At 45.0% G+C, this 13,181-nt stretch overlaps 1 long non-coding RNA gene across 1 annotated transcript; it reads right to left on the bottom strand.

The window, feature by feature from the left end:
• Positions 1 to 6,544: 6,544 nt before the first annotated feature.
• Positions 6,545 to 12,116, bottom strand: LOC141381991 (uncharacterized). The gene is made up of 2 exons (XR_012402927.1): positions 6,863 to 12,116; positions 6,545 to 6,679 (listed from the first exon to the last, which is right to left on the bottom strand). It is a non-coding gene; the product is annotated as an uncharacterized lncRNA (long non-coding RNA).
• Positions 12,117 to 13,181: the final 1,065 nt, after the last annotated feature.

A 13,181-nucleotide genomic window follows, 5' to 3' on the forward strand; every position in this document is an offset into this window, starting at 1 on the left:
CTTACCCCTAGAACTCTTACCCCTAGAACTCTTACCCCTAGAACTCTTACCCCTAGAACTCTTACCCCTAGAACTCTTACCCCTAGAACTCTTACCCCTAGAACTCTTACCCCTAGAACTCTTACCCCTAGAACTCTTACCCCTAGAACTCTTACCCCTAGAACTCTTACCCCTAGAACTCTTACCCCTAGAACTCTTACCCCTAGAACTCTTACCCCTAGAACTCTTACCCCTAGAACTCTTACCCCTAGAACTCTTACCCCTAGAACTCTTACCCCTAGAACTCTTACCCCTAGAACTCTTACCCCTAGAACTCTTACCCCTAGAACTCTTACCCCTAGAACTCTTACCCCTAGAACTCTTACCCCTAGAACTCTTACCCCTAGAACTCTTACCCCTAGAACTCTTACCCCTAGAACTCTTACCCCTAGAACTCTTACCCCTAGAACTCTTACCCCTAGAACTCTTACCCCTAGAACTCTTACCCCTAGAACTCTTACCCCTAGAACTCTTACCCCTAGAACTCTTACCCCTAGAACTCTTACCCCTAGAACTCTTACCCCTAGAACTCTTACCCCTAGAACTCTTACCCCTAGAACTCTTACCCCTAGAACTCTTACCCCTAGAACTCTTACCCCTAGAACTCTTACCCCTAGAACTCTTACCCCTAGAACTCTTACCCCTAGAACTCTTACCCCTAGAACTCTTACCCCTAGAACTCTTACCCCTAGAACTCTTACCCCTAGAACTCTTACCCCTAGAACTCTTACCCCTAGAACTCTTACCCCTAGAACTCTTACCCCTAGAACTCTTACCCCTAGAACTCTTACCCCTAGAACTCTTACCCCTAGAACTCTTACCCCTAGAACTCTTACCCCTAGAACTCTTACCCCTAGAACTCTTACCCCTAGAACTCTTACCCCTAGAACTCTTACCCCTAGAACTCTTACCCCTAGAACTCTTACCCCTAGAACTCTTACCCCTAGAACTCTTACCCCTAGAACTCTTACCCCTAGAACTCTTACCCCTAGAACTCTTACCCCTAGAACTCTTACCCCTAGAACTCTTACCCCTAGAACTCTTACCCCTAGAACTCTTACCCCTAGAACTCTTACCCCTAGAACTCTTACCCCTAGAACTCTTACCCCTAGAACTCTTACCCCTAGAACTCTTACCCCTAGAACTCTTACCCCTAGAACTCTTACCCCTAGAACTCTTACCCCTAGAACTCTTACCCCTAGAACTCTTACCCCTAGAACTCTTACCCCTAGAACTCTTACCCCTAGAACTCTTACCCCTAGAACTCTTACCCCTAGAACTCTTACCCCTAGAACTCTTACCCCTAGAACTCTTACCCCTAGAACTCTTACCCCTAGAACTCTTACCCCTAGAACTCTTACCCCTAGAACTCTTACCCCTAGAACTCTTACCCCTAGAACTCTTACCCCTAGAACTCTTACCCCTAGAACTCTTACCCCTAGAACTCTTACCCCTAGAACTCTTACCCCTAGAACTCTTACCCCTAGAACTCTTACCCCTAGAACTCTTACCCCTAGAACTCTTACCCCTAGAACTCTTACCCCTAGAACTCTTACCCCTAGAACTCTTACCCCTAGAACTCTTACCCCTAGAACTCTTACCCCTAGAACTCTTACCCCTAGAACTCTTACCCCTAGAACTCTTACCCCTAGAACTCTTACCCCTAGAACTCTTACCCCTAGAACTCTTACCCCTAGAACTCTTACCCCTAGAACTCTTACCCCTAGAACTCTTACCCCTAGAACTCTTACCCCTAGAACTCTTACCCCTAGAACTCTTACCCCTAGAACTCTTACCCCTAGAACTCTTACCCCTAGAACTCTTACCCCTAGAACTCTTACCCCTAGAACTCTTACCCCTAGAACTCTTACCCCTAGAACTCTTACCCCTAGAACTCTTACCCCTAGAACTCTTACCCCTAGAACTCTTACCCCTAGAACTCTTACCCCTAGAACTCTTACCCCTAGAACTCTTACCCCTAGAACTCTTACCCCTAGAACTCTTACCCCTAGAACTCTTACCCCTAGAACTCTTACCCCTAGAACTCTTACCCCTAGAACTCTTACCCCTAGAACTCTTACCCCTAGAACTCTTACCCCTAGAACTCTTACCCCTAGAACTCTTACCCCTAGAACTCTTACCCCTAGAACTCTTACCCCTAGAACTCTTACCCCTAGAACTCTTACCCCTAGAACTCTTACCCCTAGAACTCTTACCCCTAGAACTCTTACCCCTAGAACTCTTACCCCTAGAACTCTTACCCCTAGAACTCTTACCCCTAGAACTCTTACCCCTAGAACTCTTACCCCTAGAACTCTTACCCCTAGAACTCTTACCCCTAGAACTCTTACCCCTAGAACTCTTACCCCTAGAACTCTTACCCCTAGAACTCTTACCCCTAGAACTCTTACCCCTAGAACTCTTACCCCTAGAACTCTTACCCCTAGAACTCTTACCCCTAGAACTCTTACCCCTAGAACTCTTACCCCTAGAACTCTTACCCCTAGAACTCTTACCCCTAGAACTCTTACCCCTAGAACTCTTACCCCTAGAACTCTTACCCCTAGAACTCTTACCCCTAGAACTCTTACCCCTAGAACTCTTACCCCTAGAACTCTTACCCCTAGAACTCTTACCCCTAGAACTCTTACCCCTAGAACTCTTACCCCTAGAACTCTTACCCCTAGAACTCTTACCCCTAGAACTCTTACCCCTAGAACTCTTACCCCTAGAACTCTTACCCCTAGAACTCTTACCCCTAGAACTCTTACCCCTAGAACTCTTACCCCTAGAACTCTTACCCCTAGAACTCTTACCCCTAGAACTCTTACCCCTAGAACTCTTACCCCTAGAACTCTTACCCCTAGAACTCTTACCCCTAGAACTCTTACCCCTAGAACTCTTACCCCTAGAACTCTTACCCCTAGAACTCTTACCCCTAGAACTCTTACCCCTAGAACTCTTACCCCTAGAACTCTTACCCCTAGAACTCTTACCCCTAGAACTCTTACCCCTAGAACTCTTACCCCTAGAACTCTTACCCCTAGAACTCTTACCCCTAGAACTCTTACCCCTAGAACTCTTACCCCTAGAACTCTTACCCCTAGAACTCTTACCCCTAGAACTCTTACCCCTAGAACTCTTACCCCTAGAACTCTTACCCCTAGAACTCTTACCCCTAGAACTCTTACCCCTAGAACTCTTACCCCTAGAACTCTTACCCCTAGAACTCTTACCCCTAGAACTCTTACCCCTAGAACTCTTACCCCTAGAACTCTTACCCCTAGAACTCTTACCCCTAGAACTCTTACCCCTAGAACTCTTACCCCTAGAACTCTTACCCCTAGAACTCTTACCCCTAGAACTCTTACCCCTAGAACTCTTACCCCTAGAACTCTTACCCCTAGAACTCTTACCCCTAGAACTCTTACCCCTAGAACTCTTACCCCTAGAACTCTTACCCCTAGAACTCTTACCCCTAGAACTCTTACCCCTAGAACTCTTACCCCTAGAACTCTTACCCCTAGAACTCTTACCCCTAGAACTCTTACCCCTAGAACTCTTACCCCTAGAACTCTTACCCCTAGAACTCTTACCCCTAGAACTCTTACCCCTAGAACTCTTACCCCTAGAACTCTTACCCCTAGAACTCTTACCCCTAGAACTCTTACCCCTAGAACTCTTACCCCTAGAACTCTTACCCCTAGAACTCTTACCCCTAGAACTCTTACCCCTAGAACTCTTACCCCTAGAACTCTTACCCCTAGAACTCTTACCCCTAGAACTCTTACCCCTAGAACTCTTACCCCTAGAACTCTTACCCCTAGAACTCTTACCCCTAGAACTCTTACCCCTAGAACTCTTACCCCTAGAACTCTTACCCCTAGAACTCTTACCCCTAGAACTCTTACCCCTAGAACTCTTACCCCTAGAACTCTTACCCCTAGAACTCTTACCCCTAGAACTCTTACCCCTAGAACTCTTACCCCTAGAACTCTTACCCCTAGAACTCTTACCCCTAGAACTCTTACCCCTAGAACTCTTACCCCTAGAACTCTTACCCCTAGAACTCTTACCCCTAGAACTCTTACCCCTAGAACTCTTACCCCTAGAACTCTTACCCCTAGAACTCTTACCCCTAGAACTCTTACCCCTAGAACTCTTACCCCTAGAACTCTTACCCCTAGAACTCTTACCCCTAGAACTCTTACCCCTAGAACTCTTACCCCTAGAACTCTTACCCCTAGAACTCTTACCCCTAGAACTCTTACCCCTAGAACTCTTACCCCTAGAACTCTTACCCCTAGAACTCTTACCCCTAGAACTCTTACCCCTAGAACTCTTACCCCTAGAACTCTTACCCCTAGAACTCTTACCCCTAGAACTCTTACCCCTAGAACTCTTACCCCTAGAACTCTTACCCCTAGAACTCTTACCCCTAGAACTCTTACCCCTAGAACTCTTACCCCTAGAACTCTTACCCCTAGAACTCTTACCCCTAGAACTCTTACCCCTAGAACTCTTACCCCTAGAACTCTTACCCCTAGAACTCTTACCCCTAGAACTCTTACCCCTAGAACTCTTACCCCTAGAACTCTTACCCCTAGAACTCTTACCCCTAGAACTCTTACCCCTAGAACTCTTACCCCTAGAACTCTTACCCCTAGAACTCTTACCCCTAGAACTCTTACCCCTAGAACTCTTACCCCTAGAACTCTTACCCCTAGAACTCTTACCCCTAGAACTCTTACCCCTAGAACTCTTACCCCTAGAACTCTTACCCCTAGAACTCTTACCCCTAGAACTCTTACCCCTAGAACTCTTACCCCTAGAACTCTTACCCCTAGAACTCTTACCCCTAGAACTCTTACCCCTAGAACTCTTACCCCTAGAACTCTTACCCCTAGAACTCTTACCCCTAGAACTCTTACCCCTAGAACTCTTACCCCTAGAACTCTTACCCCTAGAACTCTTACCCCTAGAACTCTTACCCCTAGAACTCTTACCCCTAGAACTCTTACCCCTAGAACTCTTACCCCTAGAACTCTTACCCCTAGAACTCTTACCCCTAGAACTCTTACCCCTAGAACTCTTACCCCTAGAACTCTTACCCCTAGAACTCTTACCCCTAGAACTCTTACCCCTAGAACTCTTACCCCTAGAACTCTTACCCCTAGAACTCTTACCCCTAGAACTCTTACCCCTAGAACTCTTACCCCTAGAACTCTTACCCCTAGAACTCTTACCCCTAGAACTCTTACCCCTAGAACTCTTACCCCTAGAACTCTTACCCCTAGAACTCTTACCCCTAGAACTCTTACCCCTAGAACTCTTACCCCTAGAACTCTTACCCCTAGAACTCTTACCCCTAGAACTCTTACCCCTAGAACTCTTACCCCTAGAACTCTTACCCCTAGAACTCTTACCCCTAGAACTCTTACCCCTAGAACTCTTACCCCTAGAACTCTTACCCCTAGAACTCTTACCCCTAGAACTCTTACCCCTAGAACTCTTACCCCTAGAACTCTTACCCCTAGAACTCTTACCCCTAGAACTCTTACCCCTAGAACTCTTACCCCTAGAACTCTTACCCCTAGAACTCTTACCCCTAGAACTCTTACCCCTAGAACTCTTACCCCTAGAACTCTTACCCCTAGAACTCTTACCCCTAGAACTCTTACCCCTAGAACTCTTACCCCTAGAACTCTTACCCCTAGAACTCTTACCCCTAGAACTCTTACCCCTAGAACTCTTACCCCTAGAACTCTTACCCCTAGAACTCTTACCCCTAGAACTCTTACCCCTAGAACTCTTACCCCTAGAACTCTTACCCCTAGAACTCTTACCCCTAGAACTCTTACCCCTAGAACTCTTACCCCTAGAACTCTTACCCCTAGAACTCTTACCCCTAGAACTCTTACCCCTAGAACTCTTACCCCTAGAACTCTTACCCCTAGAACTCTTACCCCTAGAACTCTTACCCCTAGAACTCTTACCCCTAGAACTCTTACCCCTAGAACTCTTACCCCTAGAACTCTTACCCCTAGAACTCTTACCCCTAGAACTCTTACCCCTAGAACTCTTACCCCTAGAACTCTTACCCCTAGAACTCTTACCCCTAGAACTCTTACCCCTAGAACTCTTACCCCTAGAACTCTTACCCCTAGAACTCTTACCCCTAGAACTCTTACCCCTAGAACTCTTACCCCTAGAACTCTTACCCCTAGAACTCTTACCCCTAGAACTCTTACCCCTAGAACTCTTACCCCTAGAACTCTTACCCCTAGAACTCTTACCCCTAGAACTCTTACCCCTAGAACTCTTACCCCTAGAACTCTTACCCCTAGAACTCTTACCCCTAGAACTCTTACCCCTAGAACTCTTACCCCTAGAACTCTTACCCCTAGAACTCTTACCCCTAGAACTCTTACCCCTAGAACTCTTACCCCTAGAACTCTTACCCCTAGAACTCTTACCCCTAGAACTCTTACCCCTAGAACTCTTACCCCTAGAACTCTTACCCCTAGAACTCTTACCCCTAGAACTCTTACCCCTAGAACTCTTACCCCTAGAACTCTTACCCCTAGAACTCCTACAGAGAACAGCTAACCTATGACAACAGTTGGCAACAACAGCTAAGCTTCCAACACCAGAGAGAACAGCTAACTTGTGCCAAAAATTGACAACAACAGCTATGCTTTGGTGTTGGAAGCTTAGCTGTTGTCACAAAGTGTAGCTGTTGTTGTCAATTTTTGGCACAAGTTAGCTGTTCTCTCTGGTGTTGGAAGCTTAGCTGTTGTTGTCACAGAGAGAACAGCTACACTTTGTGCCAACAGTTGCAACAACAGCTATGCTTTGACAACAATTGACGACAACAGCTAAGTTTAGGCTAAGCTTACAACGCCAGAGACTACAACAGCTAAGCTTAGGTGACAATTGACTACAACTGCTAAGCTTAGGTGACAATTGACTACAACTGCTAAGCTTTGACAACACTCGAAGACAACCGCTAAGCTTCCAAAGCCAGAGAACAGCTAAGCCAGAGACAACAGCTAAGCTTAGGTGACAATTGACAAAGCAACAGCTAGATGACGACGCAAGATCTAAAGCAACAGCTAGATGACAACAGCTAGATAACGACGATGAGATCTAAAGCAACAGCTAGATGAAGACAACTAGATGACGATGCAAGATCTAAAGCAACAGCTAGATGAGGACGACGAGATTTAAAGCAACAGCTAGATGACGACGATGAGATCTAAAGCAACAGCTAGATGAAGACAACTAGATGACGATGCAAGATCTAAAGCAACAGCTAGATGACGACGCAAGATCTAAAGCAACAGCTAGATGAAGACAGCTAGATGAGGACGCCGAGATCTAAAGCAACAGCTAGATGAGGACGATGAGATCCAAAGCAACAGCTAGATGAAGACAACTAGATGACGACGAGATCTAAAGCAACAGCTAGATGACGACAGCTAGATGAGGACGACGAGATCTAAAGCAACAGCTAGATGACGACAGCTAGATGAGGACGATGAGATCAAAAGCAACAGCTAGATAAAGACGACTAGATGACGATGAGATCTAACAACAACTAGATGACGAGATCTAAAACAACAGCTAGATGAGGACGACAGCTAAATGACGATGCAAGATCTAAAGCAACAGCTAGATGACGACGACAGCTAAATGACGATGCAAGATCTAAAGCAACAGCTAGATGAGGACGACAGCTAGATAACGACGATGAGATCTAAAGCAACAGCTAGATGAAGACAACTAGATGACGAGATCAAAAAGCAACAGCTAGATGAGGACGACAGCTAAATGACCATGCAAGATCTAAAGCAACAGCTAGATGAGGACGACAGCTAGATAACGACGATGAGATCTAAAGCAACAGCTAGATGAAGACAACTAGATGACGAGATCAAAAAGCAACAGCTAGATGAGGACGACAGCTAAATGACGATGCAAGATCTAAAGCAACAGCTAGATGAGGACGACAGCTAGATAACGACGATGAGATCTAAAGCAACAGCTAGATGACGACGACGAGATCTAAAGCAACAGCTAGATGACGACGACGAGATCTAAAGCAACAGCTAGATGAAGACAACTAGATGACGACGATGAGATCTAAAGCAACAGCTAGATGAGGACGATGAGATCTAAAGCAACAGCTAGATGACGACGCAAGATCTAAAGCAACAGCTAGATGAAGACAACTAGATGACGACGATATCCAAAGCAACAGCTAGATGAAGACGATGAGATCTAAAGCAACAGCTAGATGAAGACAACAAGATCTAAAGCAACAGCTAGATGAAGACAGCTAGATGAGGACGATGAGATCTAAAGCAACAGCTAGATGACGACGCAAGATCTAAAGCAACAGCTAGATGAAGACAACTAGATGACGACGATATCCAAAGCAACAGCTAGATGAAGACAGCTAGATGACGACGATGAGATCTAAAGCAACAGCTAGATGAAGACAACAAGATCTAAAGCAACAGCTAGATGAAGACAGCTAGATGAGGACGATGAGATCTAAAGCAACAGCTAGATGACGACGCAAGATCTAAAGCAACAGCTAGATGAGGACAACAAGATCTAAAGCAACAGCTAGATAAGACGACTAGATGACAATGAGATCTGACGACGACAGCTAGATGACGACGATATCTAAAGCAACAGCTAGATGAAGACGACTAGATGACGACGCAAGATCTAAAGCAACAGCTAGATGAAGACAACTAGATGACGACGATATCCAAAGCAACAGCTAGATGAAGACAGCTAGATGAAGACAACTACATGACGACGATATCCAAAGCAACAGCTAGATGAAGACAGCTAGATGAAGACAACTACATGACGACGATATCCAAAGCAACAGCTAGATGAAGACAGCTAGATGACGACGATATCCAAAGCAACAGCTAGATGAAGACAGCTAGATGAAGACAACTAGATGACGACGATATCCAAAGCAACAGCTAGATGAAGACAGCTAGATGACGACGATATCCAAAGCAACAGCTAGATGAAGACAGCTAGATGAAGACAACTAGATGACGACGATATCCAAAGCAACAGCTAGATGAAGACAGCTAGATGACGACGACGAGATCTAAAGCAACAGCTAGATGAGGACGACGAGATCTAAAGCAACAGCTAGATGAGGACGACGAGATCTAAAGCAACAGCTAGATGAGGACGATGAGATCTAAAGCAACAGCTAGATGAGGACGACGAGATCAAAAGCAACAGCTAGATGACGACGACTAGATGACGAGATTTAACAGCTAGATGACGACGACTGCTAAATGACGACGCAAGATCTAAAGCAACAGCTAGATAGACAACTAGATGACGATGAGATCTAAAGCAACAGCTAGATGACGACGACAGCTAGATGAGGACGACCAGATCTAAAGCAACAGCTAGATGAGGACGACGAGATCTAAAGCAACAGCTAGATGACGACAGCTAGATGAGGACGACCAGATCTAAAGCAACAGCTAGATGGCAACAGCTAGATGACGACGATGAGATCTAAAGCAACAGCTAGACGACGTAGATGAGATCTAACAACAGCTAGATGACGACGATGAGATCCAACAACAGCTAGATGACGACGATGAGATCCAACAACAGCTAGATGACGACGATGAGATCCAACAACAGCTAGATGACGACGACGATGAGATCCAACAACAGCTAGATGACGACGACGATGAGATCCAACAACAGCTAGATGACGACGACGATGAGATCCAACAACAGCTAGATGACGACGACGATGAGATCCAACAACAGCTAGATGACGACGACGATGAGATCCAACAACAGCTAGATGACGACGATGAGATCTAAAGCAACAGCTAGACGACGTAGATGAGATCTAACAACAGCTAGATGACGACGATGAGATCCAACAACAGCTAGATGACGACGATGAGATCCAACAACAGCTAGATGACGACGATGAGATCCAACAACAGCTAGATGACGACGACGATGAGATCCAACAACAGCTAGATGACGACGACGATGAGATCCAACAACAGCTAGATGACGACGACGATGAGATCCAACAACAGCTAGATGACGACGACGATGAGATCCAACAACAGCTAGATGACGACGACGATGAGATCCAACAACAGCTAGATGACGACGACGATGAGATCCAACAACAGCTAGATGACGACGACGATGAGATCCAACAACAGCTAGATGACGACGACGATGAGATCCAACAACAGCTAGATGACGACGACGATGAGATCCAACAACAGCTAGATGACGACGACGATGAGATCCAACAACAGCTAGATGACGACGATGAGATCCAACAACAGCTAGATGACGACGAGGAGATCTAACAACAGCTAGATGACGACGATGAGATCTAAAGCAACAGCTAGATGAAGACGATGAGATCTAAAGCAACAGCTAGATGAAGACGACGATGAGATCTAAAGCAACAGCTAGATGACGACAGCTAGATGAGGACGATGAGATTTAAAGCAACAGCTAGATGACGACGATGAGATCAAAAGCAACAGCTAGATGAAGACGACTAGATGACAACGCAAGATCTAAAGCAACAGCTAGATGAGGACGACAAGATCTAAAGCAACAGCTAGATAAGACGACTAGATGACAATGAGATCCGACGACGACAGCTAGATGACGACGATATCTAAAGCAACAGCTAGATGAAGACGACTAGATGACGATGAGATCTAAAGCAACAGCTAGATGACGACGATGAGATCTAAAGCAACAGCTAGATGAAGACGACTAGATGACGATGAGATCTAACAACAACTAGACGACGAGATCTAAAGCAACAGCTAGATGACGACGATGAGATCTAAAGCAACAGCTAGATGAAGACGACTAGATGACGATGAGATCTAAAGCAACAGCTAGATGAGGACGACGAGATCTAAAGCAACAGCTAGATGAAGACGACGAGATCTAAAGCAACAGCTAGATGAAGACGACTAGATGACAATGAGATCTAAAGCAACAGCTAGATGAGGACGACGAGATCTAAAGCAACAGCTAGATGAAGACGACGAGATCTAAAGCAACAGCTAGATGAAGACGACTAGATGACGACAAGATCTAAAGCAACAGCTAGATGAAGACGACTAGATGACGATGAGATCTAACAGCTACATGAGACTAGATGACGATGATGCCTAAAAGGACAACGACACCTAGATTCCATCTAAAAACAACCTAGAAGATGACAGCCTAGAAATAAACATCTAAAACAGCAATGTCTATAAGATACAATGCCTAGAAGATAGAACATTACCTGGAAGACAATGACATCTACAACTCAACACCTAGAACTTGACAACACTATTAAGACAACACCTAGAACTAGAGAACAGCTAGAACTAAATACCTGGAGAAATGTAGTAGTGTATGCAGTGTTGGTGAACAATGTGCTGTTGTGTGGAGGTGCTAATCACCAGTAGAAGACTGGGCATCATTTAAGGCCTGTTCGCCCCAGGCCACCGTCCCTGCGTGCTGTCCAAGTGGACCCAGGGGGGCTGAATACTTACCACTCCCCCAAGTGACCTTTTGTTAACACCGCAAGGTTTCCCAGGTCACCCGAGAAGAGTCTGCAGAAATCTATGTGGGGCCTACTCTGTCAAATGCAGAGAAAAGCTCCCAAGAACCCCAGATTTCTCCAGGGTAAATGAGAACCCTTGCCCAAATCAGCTGAATCCCACAAGTGGACTCAGGAGAACGAGTTGGCCTCGAACATTTCGGTGCCACCTCCTTTCCCATGGCTGATTTACTCTAGAATACTTCCAGTCAACATCTGGGAAGTTCAGAAAACATTCCCAAACGAGATCAGAGGCATCAAGAGCACGAGTCCTGACGCTCCACGCCTGCAAGTGTCAGGTCGAGGATCAAACTGGCGGTTACATCGCAGAAAATGTAACAAGCTTCTACCAGCTTTTACCTCTAGAGTTAATGCAAGAACCAAACCGACATCATTCTCACAGAGAACAACCGTTGGGAGCATTAACCCTGAAGAGAGACACAGGAAGGCTGACGTCTACCTTTTTGAGCGCTGTATTCTCAAAGATGGTGAGCTGTTTGGTTTTTGTTCTGGCAGGGGAGATACCATGATCGACAAGGTGTGTAGTTTGGTTAAGGCCCTTGTTTGAGGATTTCAGTTGCTTGTATGGTTTATCAAGATGTTTTAATATTCTTTGTGTTGTCTTAACTTTGGTCTTTATTTAATGACCTGTTTATTAACCTTTTTAAGTGATAATTTGTGTACTTCTGTTTGACTTTTTGCCTGAGTAGATCGTACAAGCTACTAAAATCATACAAAATGTTTCAATATTTATTATGATATCTTTACTGTTTGTTTCACTTGCATCTTCACTTGTTATCAACATGTATACTGCATTTGCTGTCCTTTTGAATGGAATTTTTTAGTTTCTTTTGTTGGCTTATCTGTGCATTTTCTGGAGATTATTACGTCTAGCTTGTTAAGTGTTCCTGAGCATAGATTGGTATACATCAAGGCTGATGGCTCTGGCGAAGTTAGATAAATTTACAACATCTTCCCTATCCTTGCATCAAGTCTAGGACGTTTTGGAGTAAGGACACAGAGCTGCGTACACGGACACACACTTGTCTGGCTATATACCAAAAAAAGCATTGATCTTACCTGTGTAGGAGGTTAGCCTTGTCTGTGGGCTTTGGCCTTATAACTTCAGAGGAAGTGTTTTACTGTTATAATTGTTAATCATGGTATGATGTGTGGCACCATTAGAATGGTTTCGATAAGAAAGCGTTGTTGAGATCGATGTTTAAGAGGTGTAAATTTTCTCTTTTCTTTTTTACTCCCTCAAGACCAGCTTTGAGGGAAATTTAAGACACTTTATCAGTAGTGTACCTCAGATTCATCGGGTGTTTCGACTCTTTAAACACTAGACACACTCCTCTGAGGCTATAAGCCCTGGTTGATCAATCCCAGGCCAGTGTCTTGTTGTCAATTTGTAATCGGGAAGTCACTAGATTCTTAATCTGTTTGTTTGGTTTTGTGTTATAATTGTTGATTGTGGTACGACGTGCAAATGCCT

The sequence above is a fragment of the Danio rerio genome, chromosome 4 (genome assembly GCF_049306965.1).
Source record: "Danio rerio strain Tuebingen ecotype United States chromosome 4, GRCz12tu, whole genome shotgun sequence".
Taxonomy (NCBI): Eukaryota; Metazoa; Chordata; class Actinopteri; order Cypriniformes; family Danionidae; genus Danio; species Danio rerio.